The 22,070-nt window shown below is 34.4% G+C and overlaps 1 long non-coding RNA gene across 3 annotated transcripts in view; it reads right to left on the bottom strand.

The window, feature by feature from the left end:
- Nucleotides 1-22,070, bottom strand: part of LOC102165237 — a 179,155-nt gene that overhangs the window by 100,013 nt on the left and 57,072 nt on the right. The window contains exon 3 of one of the 3 annotated variants that reach the window (XR_002336015.1): nucleotides 12,033-18,226. The exons of the other annotated variants lie outside the window; for them this stretch is intronic. This is a non-coding gene — a long non-coding RNA (uncharacterized LOC102165237). Of the gene's footprint in view, nucleotides 1-12,032; nucleotides 18,227-22,070 lie in introns of those variants that run through there. 3 annotated transcript variants of the gene reach the window in all.

The raw sequence follows: 22,070 nt of genomic DNA, 5'->3' as shown, positions 1-22,070 counted from the left end.
ACCGGCCTACACCAGAGCCACAGCAACGTGGGATCCGAGCTGCATCTGCGACCTACACCACAGCTCACAGCAACGCTGGACCCTTAACCTAGTGAGCAATGCCAGGGATCGAACCTGCAACCTCATGGTTCCTAGTCAGTTTCGTTAACCACTGCACCACGACAGGAACTCCTCAAAACTTTAATCTGATCACATCCTTGCTTCCAACTTTTCAATGGATCCTCTTGCTGTCAGAATAAAGTTTCAACTCCTTGGGCTACACCATAAGGCCAAGCTTTAGCTCATCCCTGTTTGCTAGTTTTATGGTGAATAAGTTGTGTGTTATAGTGGTTTAAATTTGCATTTCCCTGATTGCAATGCAATGGAGCAACTTTCCCTCAGTTTATTGGCCATTAGTGCTTTCCTTTCTGCAAAGTACCCAACTATATTTTTTGCTTCATTTTGTATAAGGACTTTTGTCTGTTTCTTATCCCTTTATATGAGTACTTTTAATGCTGCAGTAATTCACTACAAATTATATGTGATTACAATAATCCTCTCTCATCCTATGACTTCTATTTTCAATTTCTTTATCTCTTAGTGGAGAGAAGTTCTTAATTCTAATGTAATTAAATTTATTAGTCTTTCCTTTATATTTTATAGTCTGAATTTTGTTTAAGAAACTCTGAGGAAATAAATATTCTTCATCTTAACTTCAAAAATCTTTATAATTTTGCTTTTCACATTTATAATTGAGAGTTATCTCAAGTGAATTTTCTTGAGGTAATGATCCTATTTAATTTTTCCTACATGTATAACCAATTGTCCCAGTTCCACTTATTGAAAAGTCCAGGTTTTCTCAATGGATCTATAATACCCTCTCAGTAAAATTTCCAATGTCTTTTTTGCATGTAATTTTTCCTAGATTCAGTGTTTTATTTCTTTGACACTTTTTATATCTTTCACCAATAGACAGTGGCCTAATTAGTACAGCTTTTTTAAGTCTCTATGTGTCGTAGGGCCAGTAAACCCAACTCGCTCTTTAAGAATATCTTGATAGGTTGGGCCCTTTGCAGTTGCATATAAATTTTTCATTAATTTTTCCAAATTCCATTAAAAAGATAAAAAATTTAAATGTGGTAACTCTACAGATCAGGGGAAAAGTGATATCTTCATAATATTGAGTCCTCCATGCCATGAATATATCTATTTTCAAAGAGTCATTCCATACAGATTTTGGACAAATTTTGTTGGATAACTTCTAGTTATTTTATGTTTTTATGTTAATATAAATGATATGCTTTTAAAAATATTCATTTTTAACATTTTGTTACTATATTAGAAACACAATAGATTCCTGTACATTGACTTTATATCCACACACTTGCTGAACACTTATTTCTAACAATTTACACTCTTGGGATTTTTATTCTGTTGGATGTCCTATGTTTTATTTACAACGAACAATAGTTTTGTTTCTTCTTTTCCAACTTTTACACCTTTTATTTACTTTGCCTTACAGAACTGGTTCAGACCTACAGTACAATACTGAATAGTGATAAAAGCCATCTTTGTCTTTTTCAGATTCTAAAGGGAAGGGTTTTGTTTACTTACTATTGAACATCATGTTTGTGCATGAAAGGATGTTGAATTATACTAAATAAAAGGCTTTGAGGAGTTTACATTAGGATAATTACATTATTTTTTTTTACATTCAATCTGCTTATATTTATTTTCTAGTTTTAAACAAACTTTATTCTTAGGAAAAATACAACCTAGTCATGATGTGTTATTATCTTTGTCCTACCCTGCTGGATTCAATTTAATATTTTATTTAGGCATTTTGCATTTATGTTCACTAGTGAATTTGACTTGAAATTTTTCTTATTCATACTTTCAATATTTATTGTGGTATTAGTGTTTGGTAGGCTAATTTTTAAAGTGTGAATGGGTAGAGGAAAATAGTTCTGTCTTTTCCTAAATTTTCAAATGTTGAAATTATTTCTTTAACACCTGGTACAACACTATGGCCATTGCAATGCCATGTGATCCACAGATCTTTTTCTGCATAGCACACAAATAGATTATAATTTTCTGCCTCTTCACAACTGTGTGAGGCCACTGATGAAGTTCTGGCCAATGGAATGTGGTCTACATTATGAGAATAAATGGAATATTATATGTAAAAGTCCATTATTATTAAGAACATTCACATCTTACACATCATTTAAAATTTTTTTCTGCATTTTTCAGTGGTAGATAATAACAAATAAGAGATGGCAGTGTGTGTGGATTAAACTCTACATGTAAAGAACCTAGAATAGAAACTAAATTTGTGTTTAATAAATGTAAATTGTTACCATCATTTGATGTAATAATGGTTATGTTGATAACAATACTACACACATTTCCAAGAGATTTAATTCTGGACCTATACTCCGCATGTTTAAAAACTTCTATAATTCCAGTTTCCAAAGGAAATAAAATTGAAATCTTAAAAATACATAATTATAGGAAGTAAAATCTTTGGAATTAAAAGTTACTCTAGACACCTATCATGCAAATATTCTAAACATTCTATTTTAAATTAGGTGAAATGGACAAAAATATGGTTGTGGGGCCATTCTGAGAACTTCAGAGCATTTTGTTCTATCTTCATTAGGCATCAAGATGGCCAGCCAAGAGGAACCCTGGGAAAAGCTAGGTGGCCTTTGCACTCTTCTGGGCATGGTTCCTTTCTGCCTTGAGAGAGACCAGAGTTCTGAGAAACTTCTAGTTCATTCACAGACTGTAGGGTGTCCCAGTTCTGGGTGTGTCACCTCCTTTGTTCCATTCAGAGCAGTAATAGGTTGAGTTTAGGCAGAAATAATACTGTTTCTCTATAAAACCTGCTCTCCTGACAGGTAAAATCACTTTTATGTGACCTCAAAGACAGCCTTTGAAAAAAAATGTGGTACAAATGAGATAAATATGCTGATGACTGTTTTTATACGAGTCCCAGATATTGTTAGAACAAGATTGTTTCATTTCTTCCCATAATCTGCCATCCAGCTTGCAGTATCTTTGAGTAAGTGTAAAATATAAGCTGTACTAGAGCATGTAGTACAATGACTAGGTATATGAATAGGTAGGTTATGGGCCTGGTCTCCATGATTGGGTCAACAATATTGGTTCTGTGAGGGTAATAATTACTGACATGGTAGTTATGAAATAGTAAACGGTCAGGGAGGCAGTATGGATACTAGTAAAGAATGCTAGGGTTTGGTATCTGTGGAAATAACAAATAACGAAACTAGATTCTTCTCATTGTGAATTATTGTGAAATCACATTTTTTTCACTTCTAAAATAGGGTCATTAGTAGGCTTGAGTACCTTATTTGTCACAGCAAATTTTAATGGGATAAATAAAAGCTTTGTACTGGTTTGGACCTCACCATTTCAGAAATTATTGTCACAGAATACTAAAATGATCTTAAGTGAATCATTCCATAAATAAATGATAGACAATTTTTAAAACTCCCTCTGTTTTAAGAAGGAGAACGGCAGCAGAGTAAAAAGGATTCAAATCCAAAAAAAAAAAGAAAAGTTTTGTTTTAAAATCCAAGAAAGGCCTCAGTACATGAGGGCTCAAAGCAAGAACACATGATAGTTAAAATCCCTGGACAAAGACTGTACCTAGCAGAAAAGTAGCTTCATGGAACAAATATGTTATGAGGCTTTTTAAAATAGAAATATACATATACATTTAGTAGATAGTGTCAGGAGAAATAAATAGAATTGGTTATTTTGTGGCAGTCAGTTATATAGTTCCAATATACTCTAAGTTCTGGGGCAAAAATCAATACTCTTTTCAATGTGACCTGTTTCAAACAGCCTCTGATACGATCACTCATCAAAATGCTGATATTGATGTGCCTTGTAATTTCCTTACTGCTACAAATACAAATGCATATTATCCTCATCAGTGATAAAAATGAGTCCTTTTCTACAAAACAAAGAGCTCAAAGTCTTTTACTGTTAAGGTGAGTTTACCACTTGATTATTTAAAAAAAACAAAACAAAACAAAACAAAAACTCTTTCAGTGGATTAGAATGAGTTTGAACAAGTTTCATTCATTTTAGAAATATATTTAAAATAATTGTAGGGATGGAGTTCCCGTCGTGGTGCAGTGGTTAACGAATCCGACTAGGAACCATGAGGTTGCAGGTTTGGTCCCTGCCCTTGCTCAGTGGGTGAGGGTCTGGCGTTGCCGTGAGCTGTGGTGTAGGTTGCAGATGCGGCTTGGATCCCACATTGCTGTGGCTCTGGCGTAGGCCGGTGACTACAGCTCCGATTTGACCCCTAGCCTGGGAACCTCCATATGCCGCGGGAGCGGCCCAAGAAATAGGAAAAAGACAAAAAAATAAATAAATAAATAAAAATAATTGTAGGGAATCAGTACATGGGTTGAATAATGTCAGAAAGGATTTTCTAATCAAAAAGGAACCAAAATATCAAGGGAAAAATTAAAAATTTCTCATAGCACATAATAATATACAAATAGAAATATAAAAATATATATAATAATCACACTCTGTCTACCCTCAGAATCACCTCTTAGCATTTTGGCCTATATCATTCCAGACATTTATTTGGAGAGAAGGATTTAAAAAAAGGATAATTTCTCTGCCAGGGGCTTTCCTTATGACAATTCTAGGAGGGACTTGACACTATCTCCATTTTACAAAGGAGGGCACAGAAACCCAGCAAAGTCAAGTAACTTGCTTACTGCCTGATAAATAATAACGTATATTCAAATTCAGACAAAATGATTTTAAAGTTCAAAGTTTCCCCTGAGTCCAAATACACTAAAAATAATGATGGTACTCAAAGTGACATCAGAAAGATGGCAGAATAAGAAGCATAAGACCCTCCTTGCTTGCATGTACTTACAATTTCAACAACAATGCATGAACCAGTTCTCCTGAAAATAAAACAAGAAATCAGGAGATCTCTCTAATTAGCAAGTTTCATGCACTGGCATAGAGAAGACACAACTATAGAAACAGTTAGAGGTTCACAGGATCAACAGCTGGACTGACTAGCAAAGTTCTTTCTGTATGTGAAGTCAGTCCATTAAAAACTAGGCAAGGTGGCTGTTTTTTCAAATACATGGATACCAATGCCAAATTCCTAGGTACACAAAGAAACAGGAGAAAACACCTCATCAAAAGGAAAAAAATAAATTTCCAGAAACTAACCTGAAAGAAGTGAAGGTAAATGAATTAACTGAAAAATAATTAAAAATTAGGAGTTCCTATTGTGGTTCAGTGGTAACAAATCCAACTAGTACTTGGTTTGATCCCTAGCCTCGCTCAGTGGGTTAAGGATCTGGTGTTGCCATGAACTGCAGTGTAGGTTGCAGACACAGCTCAGATCTGGCTGTGGCGTAGGCCAGCAGTTACAGCTCTGATGTGACCCCTAACCTGAGAATTTCCATATGCCATGGGTACACTGCTTTAAAAAAAAAAAATTCAAAATAACCATTATAAAGATGTTCATTTGTTTTTAATCTTTTTTCTCTTTTCTGATCCGCACCCATAATTTCTACTAATCTGTCCTCCACCTCGCTTATTCGTTCTTCTGCCTCCTGTATTCTGCTGTTAGCTGCTTCCAGTGAATTTTTTATTTCAGTTATTGTATTTTGCATCTCTTCTTAAGTTTTATATCTTGTATCTCTTTGCTCAGTGTTTCCTGTGAGTTATCCATCTTTGCCTCCAGTTTATTTCCAATGTCTTGCATCATCTTCAGCATCAACAATCTAAAGTCTTTTTCCTGGAGGTTGAGAATCTCCTCATTGCTTAGCTGATTTTCTGGGGTTTTTCCTTTCTCCCTCATCTGAGTTATAATTCTCTGTCTTTTCATGAAAGGCTCTCATTCAGATTTGAAGGAGAAATAAAAACCTTCACAGATAAGAAAAAGCAAAGAGAAAGCAGCCGTACAACAAATACTAAAGAAACTTCTCTAGGCAGAAAAGAAAAGACAGCAACAGGAAACAAAAATACCACAAATGACAAGGCTCACCAGTAAAGGTATACATACAGTAAAGATATGAAATCATCCATGCACAATTATACCACCAAAATCAGAAATCATGATAAGAGATGGGTACAAATGCAGGACACTGGAGATGCACTTGCAATTAAGAGAACAACAACTTAAAACAATCTCACATATATATAGACTCTTATATGAAAACTTCAGAATAATGGCAAACCAAAAATCTTCAATTGATACACAAAGAAAAATCAACTCAAATACAACACTAAAGATAGTCATCAAACCACCAGGGGAGATAACAAGAGAGGAAGGAAAGAAAAAAGAACAACAAAAACAAATCCAAAGCAATTAAAAAAAATGGCAATAAGGACACACACATCAATAATTACCTTAAATGTTAATGGACTAAACGCCCTATCCAAAAGACATAGACTGACTGAATGGATACAAAAACAAGACCCATATATATGCTGTCTTCAAGAGACCCCTTCACTTCTAGGGACACATACAAATTGAAAGTGAGAGGGTGGAAGAAAATATTTCATGCAAATGGGGATCAAAAGAAAGCTGGAGTAGCAATACTCATATCAGACAAAATAGACTTTAAAATGGAGAATATTTTAAGAGACAAGGAAGGGCACTACATAATGATCAAAGGATCAATCCAAGAAGAAGATATAACAATTTTAAATACACATGCACCCAACAAAGGTTCACCACAATATATAAGGCAACTGCTAACAACCTTAAAAGGACAAAGCAATAATAACACAAAAGGGATTAATCTCCAAAATTTATAAACAACTTCCACAGCTCCATACCATAAAAACAAACAAGCCCATCCAAAAATGGTCAGAAAGTCTAAACAGACAGTTCTCCAAAAAGGACATACAGATGGCCGAGAAACACATGAAAAGATGTTCAATGTCACTCATTATTAGAGAAATGCAAATCAAAACCACTATGAGGTACCACCTTACACCAGCCAGAATGGCCATCATCCAAAAGTCTACAAACAATAAGTGCTGGAGAGGGTGTGGAGAAAAAGGAACCCTAGTACACTGTTGGTGGGATTGTAAATTGGTGCAACCACTGTGGAAAACAGTATGGAGATGCCTCAGAAAACTAAACATAGAACTACCATTTGATCCCACAATCCCACTCCTGGGCATCTATCCAGAGAAAACCACAAGTCGCAAAGACACATGTACTCCAATGTTCATTGTAGCACTATTTTCAATAGCCAAGACACTGAAACAGCCTAAATGTCCACCAACAGAGGGAGGAGTGGATCAAGAAGCTGTGGTACATATACACAATGGAATATTACTCAGCCATTAAAAGTAATGTAATACTGGCATTTTTAGCAACACAGATGGACCTAGAAATTATCATGCTAAGTGAAGTCAGCCATACAAAGAGACACCAACATCCAATGCCTTCACTGACATGCAGAATCTGAAAAAAGGACAGACTGAACTTTTGCAGAACAGATACTGACTCACAGACTTTGAAAAACTTATGGTCTCCTGAGGAGACAGTTTGTGGGGAGGGGGGGAATGTGTTTTTGTTATGGGATAGAAATCCTGTGAAATTGGATTGTTATGATCATTATACAACTACAGATGTGATAAATTCATTTGTGCAATTAAAAAAACCACCAATGAAAACAGAAAATTCATTAATAAATAAATAAAGATGTTCAATGATCTCTAGAAAACAATGCATGAAAAAATTAGAATTTAAATAAAGAGAGAGAAAATATTTTTTAAAAAAGATTTTGGGGTTAAATAATGGAATAACTGAAATGAAAAATTTACTGGAAAATTTCAGCAACAGACTTGATCAAGCAGAAAAATAAATCAGTGAACTTCAAGATAAGTTACATGAAATTATCCAGTAACATGAGAAAAAAGGAATAAAAAAGAGTAGTAAAAGGCTAAAGGACTAATGGGATACCATCATGTGGACCAATATATATATTACGGCAGTCCCAGAAGAAGAAAAGACAGAGAAAGAAAAGGGTAGAAATACTATTTAAAGAAATAATGCTTCCAAACTTCCCAAATTCAGAGGATATGGACAGAGTTTTGAGAAGCCCAACAAATTTCAAACAGGTTCATCTCAAATAAGTCCACACCAAGCACATTATAATTAAATTGACAGACGAGACTAAGAGAGAATTTTAAAAGCAGCAGGAGACATTTTTCCAAAGAATAAATGCAGATGGCCAATAGAGATATGAAAAAATGCTCAACATCACTAATCATCAGGGGAATGCAATCAAAACCACAGTGAGACATCACCTCACACCTGTCAGAAATGACTGTCATCAAAAAGAACACAAATAGCAAATGTTGGTGAGGATGTGGAAAAAAAGGGAACCCTCATATACTATTGGTGGAAATGTAAATTGGTGCAGCCACTGTGGAAAACAGTATGGAGGTCTCTCAAAAAACTAAAAATAGAACTACTATATAACCCAGAAATTTCAGTCCTGGGTATATATATGAAAAAAAAAAACACAATAATTTGAAAAGATACATGCACCCCAATGTTCCAAGCAGCATTATGTACAATTGCCAAAACAGTGAAAGCAAACTAAGTTTTCATCAGCACATGAATGGATATAGAAGATGTAGTATATACATACATAATACTACTCAGCCATAAAGGGGAATAAAATTTTGCCATTTGCAGCAATAAGAATGTAGCTTGAGGGCAGTACACTAACTGAAATAAGTCATACAGAGAAAGATAAATACTGTATAACATGATTTATATCTGGAATATAAAAACTGCAACAAGCTAGTGAATATAATAAAAAAGAAGCAAATTGTCAAATGCAGAGAACAAACTAGTTACCAGTGGGGAGAAGAAGTTGGGAGGGGCACTATAGGAGTAGGGGATTAAGAAGCACAAACTATTATGCGTAAAATAAGCTACAAGGATATCTTGTACAAAATGGGAAATATAGCCAATATTTTACAATAACTATAGGTAGAGTATAACCTTTAAAATGTGGATAAGTGTATTGTGCACTGTAACTTACATAATATTGTACAGCAACTATCCTTTAATTTAAAATATAGAGAAAAGTACAAAATCAGCAAGAGTAAAGGAATTCATTACATACTATGGAAACTCTGTAAGATTATCAATGGATTTCTCAGCATTAACTTCGCAGGTCAGGAGATAGTGGGATGATATACTCAAAGTGTTGGGAAAAAAATCCTGCCACTAAGAATACTATATCTGGCAAAACTGTTCTTCAAAAATGAAGGACATTTAGTCTTTCTTAGAGGAACAAAAGCTAAGAGAAGTTGTCACAAGCAGATCTGTCTTACAAGAAATACTAGAGGCACTTCTTCAAGTTGAAATAAAAAGAAATTAAACAGCAGCCATACAAGCGCATGTTAAAGTATAAAGTTTTCTGGTAAAGCTAAGTCTATAGACAAAAACGGAATATTATAATACTGCAAAAGTAGTGTATAAATCACTATCAATTCAGTTACAGAAGTAGAAGACAAAAGTATAAAATATAACTATAAAATATGTAAATAGCTACACAGTGTATAAAAAGATGTATATAACATCAATAACATAAAATAGGGGTGGAGAAGTAAAAGTGTAGAGTTTTTTAATGCTATTGAAATTTAGGTTGTTATCAGTTTAAAATAGATGACTGTAAATATAAGATGTTTTATGTAAGACTTCTAGTTATCACAAAGAAAATATCTATAGAAAACACAAAATAAAATGAGTATGGAATCAAATCATAATACTATAAGATGAAAGAAAAAAGATCAATCAAGCCCAAAGGAAGACAACAAGAAGGGAAAAGAGGAACAAAAAAACTTTAAGACAATAATTTCTTTAAATTTAAATGGAGTAAACTCCATTTAAAGTTTGGATTTTAAAACAAATAAAAAAACCCAAGATCCAACTATGCATTGTTTACCAAAGACTTAATTTAGACTTAAGAACATATAAACGCTGAAAGTGAAAGGACAGAAAAAATTGCCTGCAAATGGTAACCCAAACAGGGAATATGTGGCCATACCTAAATCAGACAAAAGAGACTAAGTCAAAAATTGCCATGAATGATAAAGGAGGACATTATATAATGATAAAAGGGCCAATTCACCTGGGTCAATAATATTATAAATACATATACACCCAACAACAAAGCACCTAAATTTATAAAGTAAACATTGACAGAACTGAAGGGAGAGCAACACAGTAATAGGAAATTTTGACAACCCATTTTCTAATGGGTAGAACATCCAGACAGCAGATCGGCTAGATAAGAGCACAAACTAAATAGTCCTAACAGAAAAATACAGAAGATTCCACCCAACAGCAACAGAAAACATATTTTCTCAAGACACACAAAACATTCTGTAGGATAGATTATATGTTGGGTCACAATAAAAGTCACATCATATATAAGAAGACTGATATCATGCCAACTATTTTTCCTGACCAGAATGTAATAAAACTGGAAATCAACAGCATACAAAATACTAGGAAATTCATAAATATGTGGAAATTAAAACATGCCTTTGAACAACCAGTGGGTAAAGGAAGAAATCATAAGGAAAATTAGAAGAAAATACCTTGAAATAAATAAAACAAACATAAAGCATCAAACTTAAGAGATGCAGAATATTTCTTAGCATTACACACCTACATTAAAAATGAAGAAAGATCTTGAAATTCCCATCGTGGCTCAGCAGAAATAAATCTGACTGGTATCCATGAGGACACAGGTTCAATCCCTAGCTTCACTCAGTGGGTTAAGAATCTGATGTTGCCGTGAGCTATAGTGTAGGTTGCAGACATGGCTCCAATCTGGCGTTGCTCTGCCATGAGCTGTAGTGTAGGTCACAGACATGGCTCCAGCCGGTGTTGCTGTGCCTGTGGCACAGGCCAGCACTGCAGCTCCAATTTGACCCCTAGCCTGGGAAGCTCCATATATTATGGGTGCGGCCCTAAAAATACAAAAAAATAAAGTGAAGAAAGATATTAATTAAACAACCGAACTTTATACCTCAAGGAACTAGAGGAAGAAATAAACTAACTCCAAATTTAGCAGAATGAAGAAGTAATAAAATTAGAGTAGAAATAAAATAGGATATAGAAAAATTAAATGAAACTAAGGGTTGATTTTTTGAAAAGATCGACAAAATGGACATTTTTAAGCTACCTAAAAAAAGATTCAAATAAATAAAATTAGATATAAAGTAGGAGAAATTACAACTGATGCCACAAACATAAAGATTTATAATAGACTACCATGAACAATTATACACCAATAAATTGGATAACCTAGAAAAAATAACTTCCTAGAATGATACAACCTACTAATACTGAACCATGAAGAAACAGGAAATCTGAGCAGAACTATAATTAATATGGGAGTTAAATCAGAAATCAGAAACATCCTAACAAGGAAAAGTCCAAGGGCAAATGGTTTCACTGGTGAATTCTACAAAACATTTAAAGAAAAATTAATACCAAACTTTCTCAAACTTTTTCCAAATATGTAGAAAAGGAAAACATTTTCAAACTCATTTTATGAGACCAGAATTACCTTGATACCAAAGCAGAAAAAAAAAAAAAAAAAAAACTAAAAACTAAAACAAACAAAGAAACAAAAAAACCACTCTAAGAAAACAACAAGCTGATATCCCTGATGAATGTAGATGCAAAATTTTCAAGAAAATACTAGCAAACTGGGAGTTCCCATTGTGGCTCAGCAGTTAACAAATCCGACTAGGAACCATAAGGTTGCCGGTTCGATCCCTGGCCTTGCTCAGACGATTAGGGATCCGGCGTTGACATGAGCTGTGGTTTAGGTCGCAGACGCGGCTCAGATCCCACGTTGCTGTGGCTCTGGCGTAGGCCTGTGGCTACAGCTCTGATTCGACCCCTAGCCTGGGAACCTCCATATGCCGCAGGAGCCGCCCAAGAAATGGCAAAAAAAAAAAAAAAAAAAAAAAAAAGAAAGAAAGAAAGAAAATACTAGCAAACTGAACCGAAAAGCACACTAAAAGGATCAAAAGTCATTACCAATTAGGATTTGTATTAGGAATAGAATGAAAACAACATAATAAAGAATATGAAAGTGAAGCTCACAACTATCACATTCAAAATATAAATGCTTTTCATGTAAGATAAGGAACAAAGTGGAAATGAATGTTTTTGCCACTTCAATTCAACATGGTATTGGAAATTCTCATCACAGCAATTAAACAAGAAAAAGAAATGTAAAGCATGCAAAGAGAAAGGAAGAAGTAAAATTATTTCTGGTTGCAGATCTTATATGTAGAAAACCCTAAAGATTCTATACCCCCCCACACACGCACACACACACCCACACAAACTGTTAGAACCAAGAAATGAGTTAAATGAGGTTTCAGCATACAAAATCAAAATTAAAAAATCTGGAAGTTCCTGTCGTGGCTCAGTGGAAAAGAATGTGACTAGTATGGATGCAGGTTTGATCCATGGCCTTGCTCAGTAGGTTAAGGATCTGACGTTGCTGTGAGCTGTAGTGTAGGTCACAGACATGGCTCAGATCTGGCGTTGCTGTGGCTGTGCTATAGGCAAGTGGCTACAGCTCTGATTCGACCCCTAGCCTGGGACCTTCCATATGCCACGAGTGTAGCTCTTCAAACAAACAAACAAACAAACAAAAAAAACTATATGCTAAGAGAAAATTGAAAAGTAAATTTAAAAATTAATCCCATTTACAAAAGCCTCAAAAAGAATAAAAGTTTATTCTTATATAAACTTAACTAAAGCAATGAAATACTTGTTCACTGAAAACTATAAAACATGACTAAAAGAAATTAAAGAGAAATATATCCCATATTCATGGAATTGTTAAGATGTCCATCCTACCCAACCCAAAGCAATCTACAGACTCAGCACAATAGCTAACAAAAACCCCGTGATATTTTTCTATAGAAACAGAAAAGAAATCTTAAAATTCATATTAAACCATAAGGATCCTGAATACCTAAAACAATCTTGAAAGGAAGTAGAACAAATTTGGAGGCCTCACATTTCCTGATTTCAAAACATATTACAAAACTGCATAATCAAAACTATGTGTCAGTGGCTTAAAAACAGACCTACCAGACCAATAGAACAAAATAGAGAGCCCTGAAATAAACCCACCTATATATCAACTCGTCCTCAATAAGAGTGTCAAGAATACACAATAGGGGAAGTACAGTATTTTAAACAAACTGTGCTGGAAAAGCTGGATGTCCAAATACAAGGTAGTGAAATAAACCCCTATCTTATACTATACACAAACATCAACTCAAAATGGATTAAAAACTAAAATATGAAACCTCAAACTGTAAAATTCCTAGAAGAAAACATGAGACATTGACATTGGTCTTGGCAAAGATTTCTTGAATAGGATACCAAAAGCATAGGTAGCAAAAGCAAAAATAGATAAACGGGACTACAGTAAATTAAAATGTTTCTTCCCAGCAGATACTCAACAGAATGAAAGGCAAACTTCCAAACTACATACCTTAATATGGTCTATACATACATACATACATACAGATGTATAAAATAACATACCATGTTTTGGCACCGATGTGCACTGTTAGACTGTAAAATGGTACACTGTTACAGAAAATTAGTATAGAGGTTCCTTAGAAAAGTAAAATAGAACTACACTTGATTCAACAATCCCACTTGTGTGTAATTATCCAAAATAACTGATTTAGGATCTCAAAGAGGTGTCTGTACCCCCATATGCAAGTATTAATCACAACAGTCAAGAGGTGGAAGCAACCTAAGTGTCTGTGGACAGGCTAATGGATAAAGAATATGTGATATATACATAAATGTAGTATTATTCCAACATACAAAAGAAAGAAATCTTGTCATGTGCCACCGGATGAATTAGCCATAAGGACATTACACTAAGTGAAATAAGACATTCACAAAACAACAGATTATCCGCTTATACAAGTATGTAAAGTAGTCAAACTCATCCAAGCAGAAGAAGGTAGGAAGGTGATTGTAGGGGCTCTGGGGAGGGGAAAAAGAGAATTGCTCATGGGATATAAAGTTTCAGCCATGCAAAAGAAAAAAACGCTAGCGATCTTTTATACAACATTGTGGTTATAGCAAACAATACTGTGCTGAACAATTAAACAACTCAAAAGAGATTTTATGTTATGTGTTTTTTAAAAAGGTTTTATAACAATAATTTTAAAACTTTTTTAAAAAGCTGGTGGTGCTCTTCTCTCCACTCTGAATTCCAAAGACAACGTCTATTCCATTCCACCTCGTGTCTCATTACTGTTTTACTATACTTTCATTTTATAAATATTGACCGAGCTCTCTGAGTACCTTGTTTCTGTTATCTCTATTACCTAGTTCGGGTCTTTGAACACAGAAAACACTCAACACATACTTGTTGAATAAACACATTTATGCATTTGTAAAAAAAAAATCTAGTAAAAATTTTCCAAATATTATATACAGGCTCGTTAATTTTTAGAATTTACTTGAAAGGCTAATTTTCAGAACTCTACTAAGGCTATAAATCCAGCAGGAATTCAAAGATGGTAGCATCATTACTGAGAAAATTATTTGAGGAAAGACTTAAGGGAGGATGTTGGTCATCATTCCTTCATGCACCACACATAGGAACTATTAGATGCCATGAGGATGAACAGAGGTTCACCATCTAAGGAGTAGTCAGAATATATATAATAAGTGGCCCCCCAAAAATCAATAAAGTGGTTAAAGATACAGCAAGATTAGAGCAAGTGGCAACTATCAATACCTTTGGGGGTCACCAAAGGCTTTACATCTATACATGTTGAGTTTTAAAGAAACAGTATATATTCAAAAGGTAAGAGAAGGGCCTTCTGGGCAGAGGAAGTAGCAGGTACAAAGGTGAGAAAATATGAAAAAAAAAAAAACTGTCTGAGGGCATCTGTAAAAAGTTCAGAAGGTCTGGAGTATAAGACTTCTTTATAAGTACGAGTATAAGTAGGAGACCCATGCATAAGTAGGAGAGTAACACAGAACATAGTGTAATCAAATTGAGGAGGACTTTTAAGGTCCAAGTTAAGCTATTCATTAGAAGTAAGGAGAAAGAGCTATGTCAGAATTTCCCCCATCTCCTCTCCAATATCAACTAAATGCAAGGATTAAAAACAATAACATTGAGATGCTGCTAATAGTATATCCATGACCTAGATAAAAGCATGTGAAAATTATACCCGCTTGTTAGGGTCTAGGCAATGCATTTGATTTCCTTAAGCAGAATTAATTTCTGTCTCTGTGTATTTCAGAACACTTTTTACTAGTTATAATAGTGATCACCTTTGACTACATACTCTACACATATTTAAGTAAAATGTACTAATTCCTCCAACTGCACAATGGCATTTTTAGCCCCTTGCTTATCTCTGTATCTACCACAGAGTTTGAATCAATTGAATGGCACCAAGTGGAACTGAGCTAAAGTATTATTTCTTTCTCATAAATATTTTAATCTTTGATCTTTTTGAATAAATGCATGAATAAAAGTTATCTTTCACAATATGGCTAACTTACACACATACACATACAAAACCCACCGTGTTTGGTTACTGACACCTAAACTTTTGTTTTTCTTAGACTTGAGTCAGCAGAAATATGAAACCTGGTAAGACTGGCTGTATTTCCAGCTTCTGTGACCCTTATTTATTCATCAAACTGTTGTGAACTTTGGCCCAGCTAAGCTTTTTTGCAGCCTGTGTATCTGTGTACCATTCAACTGCATGAAATAAATACTCCTTATTCTAAAGAATCAGTCTACAGATATTTGGGGGGCATTGAAAGAAGAGGCCAGTCAGCATATACATTTTTGTTTCTACATAGAATGACCAGGTGATTTTTTTCAAGGTCATCTCAGTTCTAAGTACTAGCCCAGATAGGAAGTGCCTAATCTTTATAGAACTACTGGGTATGTTTTTCTTTGTTTATCACAGGGTCAATGATAGAATAAACCTCAAAGAAGTGTGTACCAAGCTACCCAAAGCCTCGGTGCAAAAGAAAAGAAATTTCTAAGATTTTAAATGTTAAGGGAACACAATAGTTTCATGAAGCAAACCACAAGTCAGGCTTTAGAGGGAATTTGGGAATTGAAGAGTAAAGGACAAAAATTTTCACCTACGTTTGCTAGAATTTTGATTTCCTTTTTCATAACTCCTGTATCACACATCCCCTATTAGAGATGTTTATGTGAATTTACCCTACTGTAGTCAAAAATCATTTTAGGTTTCTTTTTTCAAGTACTGAATTTAAAAAGATATAAAGACTGTAATTGAGTATCTACACAGCTCAAGACAGTTACTTTTATAGATATTTATACTAAGCTCTTGATAATCATCTATCAATTTCATGCCATTATCTTATGATGTGGTAACAAACATGTTAATTTAGTTAATGACACTTTCATTTCCTAAGGAAGCTAATATGATTTCTTCAAGTATTCAATGCTTGAAATGCTTCTTAAGCTCTGGAAAAATTTTATCAACATAGTCAGTGTTATCATCCTTAACTAATTTTAGAAAGAACCAATAGCTTAAATTGAAGGTCATTTAACTACATGGTAAAAGGCAGAATCAAAGGAGAGAGAGGCTGTCTCGAGTAAAAGTTTCGGATTCCTCAGTCACAAAATATTTAAAAGGAGTCTTTTTTAAATCTCTGAAGCTTATCTGTTTACTTGTGATAAGATATATGAATATGTTTTGAAAAAGGATATGCTTCTATCATCCGTCTGCTACCAGGAAATTCAATATAATTTACCTTTTAATTGTATCCACTAATTTTTATGATTAAAGGTGAAATTAAGTTCCTTCCCTGTAATCTAAAAAAAAAAAAATAGTTCTGATCTCTCACTTGAAATTTCCTTTATTTCCTATAATATATATTTCATAAAATGTATGAACTATTATGGTCATTACAATACACAGTGATTATTTGGGGGAAGGAGGAAAGTATATATTATAAATCAAATGATTAAAAATGTACTGAATTATAATTCACTGTTTTAAAATAGTCTTTTTTAATAACCTTGAAAAGGATGTCATTTTTCTAATGTTGTAATTCATTAGACAAATGTTTGAGAAGATTTGAGGTTTCTTTCTCGTTTTACTTTTTTTCCTTCTGTTTATATGAGAACAAGCTTAGCTATAGAAACCCTCTTTTCTTTCAAAGACTTAATTCTCTTCTAATAAATTTTATATTGAACAAGTTAATGGAAACAAATGGCAGGTATGGAGACAGAGAAGGAAAATGAAATAAGGAGTTGAAACTCTCAGTGAGTGGGAAGAATCAATGACTCCTACTTTTGTAGATTAAAAAACTAGTGGAAATTGGTGCCCCAAATAAAACACAGGCTATAATAAGAACAAGTCTGAAGAGAAAAATAATAAGCTCCACAGTGGTGATACCATGCATTAAAGCAGTTGGAAAAAAAAAAAAACACAAAAGGAAAATATGAGTGTCTATGTTAACTCACTGAATCCTACCACAAACACAGTTCCTCCGAATACCAGATGGAAGATCCATTTTAAAGGGGAGGTTTCCAATGCTAATCTGGAAGATAGACCTCAGTTCCGGGGAAGCACATAGCACCTTAGAACTTAGATCATCCCCCAGGGTTGAAAGGTAAAGTATAATGTAACATACTCCATAGCCAGAGGATAAACAGGCTTGGGTTACCAGTGCATTATTTGGCCACCCTCATCAGAAACATAACCCGTCTCTACAACTTTAAGATAAAACAGGAGAGCCCTGATCATTTGACTCAAACAAAACCATCTTAAGTGCAACTGCTATTTTTCCTCCTGATACAGCACATGACCCCTTGTCAAGCTCAACTGGATTACAGGTGAAGGTTTACAGCTGAGGTTTCTGAAGCTGCTCTTTTCTCTTACACACATTCACAAGGATGATCATTTTGTTTTTATTGAAACAATGGAATAAAAGTTACTGCAAATGGTAACTAGACATGTAGAAACGCTGCTTGGAGCAGTACCAACCTGAGACACATTCTGAAAGGTAATAGCTTTGTGGGATTTGGCTGCCTGTTGATAATATTTCATGTAAGTTTGCACAGCCAAGAATAAACAGATCAATCCAATGGATTTTTGCAGGCTTTTTTCCTCCCTGTATGTAAAAATACAAAGAAAAAATAATGTAATATAGTCCTCTAATAAAACTTTGAGGATCATTTTCATGGAGATGGCCACACATTTGTGAATATTAAAAATGAACTTTGGCACTTTTCCTTCTCGTAGCATTACCATCATTTATTTCTTTCCCTATGAATAGTTTATACTCCACCCATTCTATGACCCAACCTCAAAGAAATCTACTCCAGGCAAACCATGTGTGCTTATCTAAACAATGAAAGTGTAAAATACTGGGGAAAACCTTCCACTAAAAAATTAGAACATTAAAAAAATAATAATAGAAGCAAAATTTCTCTTTTAGCAACATCTATTTGCTTTCAATATTCTTGTCCTGGATCCACTGTAATCTTTCAAGTTTTCAAGAAAAGAAGCATTCACTTTTGTAAAATTTAATACAGACAGAAACATTTATTTAGAAACATATGTAGATCAGATACACGCTAAGAAAGTTAGGCAAATTATTTGTAAGGTTAAAAGAAAGTGATTCAGTATTTGTTAGTGTGATAATTGTTTCAGATGTTTGTCTAGTTAAGCAATTAATTAACTGTTTAGCATCTGTTATATTTCAGACTTGTGTGGAAAGAATGATAAATTTAAATGTATAGATACACACACATATGTATATAAATGAATATAATTGCAAAAGGAAACTATTTTAAATATGAAAATATAACAAATGTGACCAAAGGGTTAAAAACAAACATTCTTAAAGTGATGACCTAATTCACCTAGGACTTTTGATGTTTATGATTCATGGTCCAAGTACAGACTTCAGAGGAAGGTATTCCTTTGTGCAGTGAAGCTGAGAAGGGAAGATGGAGAATTCCACTAAAGGTGCAGATAATTAGATTGTGCATCCTCTGTGGCCTTTCCAAATTTTTGTTTAAAAAAAAAAAAAAAAGACTCTTCAAAACAAAAACTAGCCAAGTACTATTGATTTGGGCTCTTTCTTTCTTTGTAGACTGAGTCTGGTGCTACTTTGAACCTAAAAATAAAAATCAACTCTAACTATTTCTGTGAATTGGAATATAACATTTCCTATGATGAGTTAAAGGACTACATTTCTCCAAATCCCCACTTTGGTTCTTGAATTCAGAGTTTTGAAAGTCCTTGTGTGCTCTCATCAGCTGTAGTCAGGAGGGACTATTTGTGGAACTTCTCCTGGAAAGGAGACCAGAGCTGGAGAGGGAGCTGGTGGAGTTTTACACAATGTCAGCCCACCCTTTCCCCGTGGAATAGGAATTGTTGGCAAAGTAGACAACCTCTCACAGCATAGTCTCGGCTTTCTCCTTGGAAAATATACAAAAAAGAAAAACAACATTCTAACATTCGACCGTGAGGAATGCATATTAGCATCCTGTTTAGAGAGATCAAAACCTGCATCTTGAATCAGCATTACTAACTGCCCTCCATATGTCTATCTGTATTAGGAAATAGGTGATACTTTTCAGGGCACCGAGTTAAGTAGCCAGTGAAAAGAGAAGGTGAATGTCAGAGTTATCCAGAAAATCCATCCTAAGAAAATAAACAACCTGAATAATTCAAGTAAAAAAATTCCACAACTCTTTTTTTCAAATTAATAAGCTTATTTTGGCTGCATTATCCTAACATCTATTGTAGAGGATCAAAATTTATCAAAATATAACTATATTGCATTTTACTTTTCTTACAAATAATGAAATGTATTAGTCTGTTTTCCTCTGTTGGCAAACTCATTGTGGAGTTATTTTAATGAATGGCCCACCCTTATAACTTCCTAATTTGCAAACCCAAGAAGTTTAATCATCTCAAATATTGTTCCAAATAAAGTGAGAAATGGTGCTGAGGAAAATCTGAGGTTTCACGAAACTTCAAAGATTTGCTAATGGCGCTTTCATCAACATTTGCCAATTACAGCTACTTTTATCCCTCTAAAAAAAAAGCTACCACTCACTTGAGCATGTCTAATCGGGAGGTTGATAAACTTCCTGGGATGATCACTTGATATTTGTATATTATCAATTATGGAATATAAGATTTGGCATTGAGATCTATGTAGTATTGATGAGTTTTGTATTCCAGGATAATAAATTCTATTGCATATAAATGAAACTAAATTGTGTATTTTGTACTAGTCCCATAGGAAGCTCATCCTTTTCAATAATATAAGAGTGATGACTATAGCTTTCTTCAGGAATGAGAATACTGTGATGAAAAATCTGATACCCTAAGCCCATCACTGAAAGCTATGTGGTTCAGTCTATAGTACATCACCCATGGGTCAAGAGAAAAGAGATTTTATCTGACCCATATCTATATCTTGCTTCTCTTCTCTACAACATTTTTTTTCACCATTTTGCCTAATGCAACCTAACACTGAAAGATGATCCCAGGTCATAGGCTATATAAGGGAAAATAGTATGAACGCTATAGAATGAAGAAATACTACCTAGTATGTTTACATTACTCAGTTCTCCGTCTTTTCCCTCCTTATAGTCATCTTCCACCCAGCCAGAAAATAACCCTTCTAAATGTAAGTCTATGTTCCACTGCTTAAAACCTTCCAAAGGCAATACATTGCCTGTGAGACAAATACAAATCCCTTGCAGTGCACACAAACCCACCTATTATCAGGTTGTTACCCATTTTCTCCACCCTTCACTTTATAACCTAAAAATACCAGATTACTATAGTTCTACAAAGCACATCATGATGAATCACACATGCTTGTCCATTACACTTCCTTTGCCTGCCATCTTACAAATCTTGACCTTCCTGACCCAAACCCAATTAACCTACCGGAACCCACGAACCCTCCCTGAACTCCAAATGAACGATGGGCCCTTCTGGTTGATCCCATAGCACCCTCTGCTGTCTTCCATTATAGAACAGATCACATCGGGTTTTCCTCCCCCTTTGCTTCTTAGGGGACTGTGAATTCCTCAAGACCAGACAAATGTCATCACCAATATTTTATTCATCTCTCTGCTATCCTCTACCCTCCATCTTTCAGGATGGAAATGGGTGGAGAAAGACAGATGAAACCAGACACAAAGATAATATAAATATTTAGAGAAAGAACAGTGACACCAGAGGAATTCTAGAGCAGAATAAGTTGCTTATAGTAAAACAAACCCTATTATATGAGATTGGGTATGTCTCTCTTGCTTGCAATCTAAAAGAATAAAATGAACACAATTTTCAGTAAATGTTCATGAGGTAGCTTCCTGGTGGAATAATAAATATCCTCTCTTATCTCACAGCATTCTCTATTTCCTCCTCAAAATATTTTTTGAGCCTGGATGACTGTTGCAATCTTCTGGCCCATTCAGACCTAACTCTTTAAGCCCACGTAAAAGCCTATTGTCTCTATGAAGTCTTCTCTAGTTACTCCAGGAAACATTATTTTTATCACCTCTGAAATTCTAGAATACTGATTCTTATTCTCACCATTCATAAATATTTCAGGGCTTTCTTTCCTTCCTAATTATTTAATCTCAAAAAATGCTATCTGATTAAACATATTGATAGTGGTATTGTGGCTAAAACCACTGATACTCATTACTGAGAATAATGGAATGAATGCTTAAATGTTTTCTCTCTTCTCTCAATTTTACTTTCAGTTAAAATATTCATAAATTATGGAGAATAATGGATTGGAGTGTATTTAAGACTCCTTTTACCCATCCATGTGTTCCTATAAAAAACTGGAATTTCAAGTGTCTCAGGGTAAATAAAGGAGCTGTTTATAGGCAGGGGAAAGTTTAGTTCCATTAAAATTGTCAAAAAATATTTTCTGTTCACAGTTGCCACAAATCCTCTTTGTAACCTTGAGAAAG

This window comes from Sus scrofa, chromosome 1 (genome assembly GCF_000003025.6).
Source record: "Sus scrofa isolate TJ Tabasco breed Duroc chromosome 1, Sscrofa11.1, whole genome shotgun sequence".
Classification (NCBI taxonomy): Eukaryota; Metazoa; Chordata; class Mammalia; order Artiodactyla; family Suidae; genus Sus; species Sus scrofa.
The sequence above is the reverse complement of the archived record's forward strand: the minus strand, read 5'-3'. Positions and strand labels throughout refer to the sequence as shown.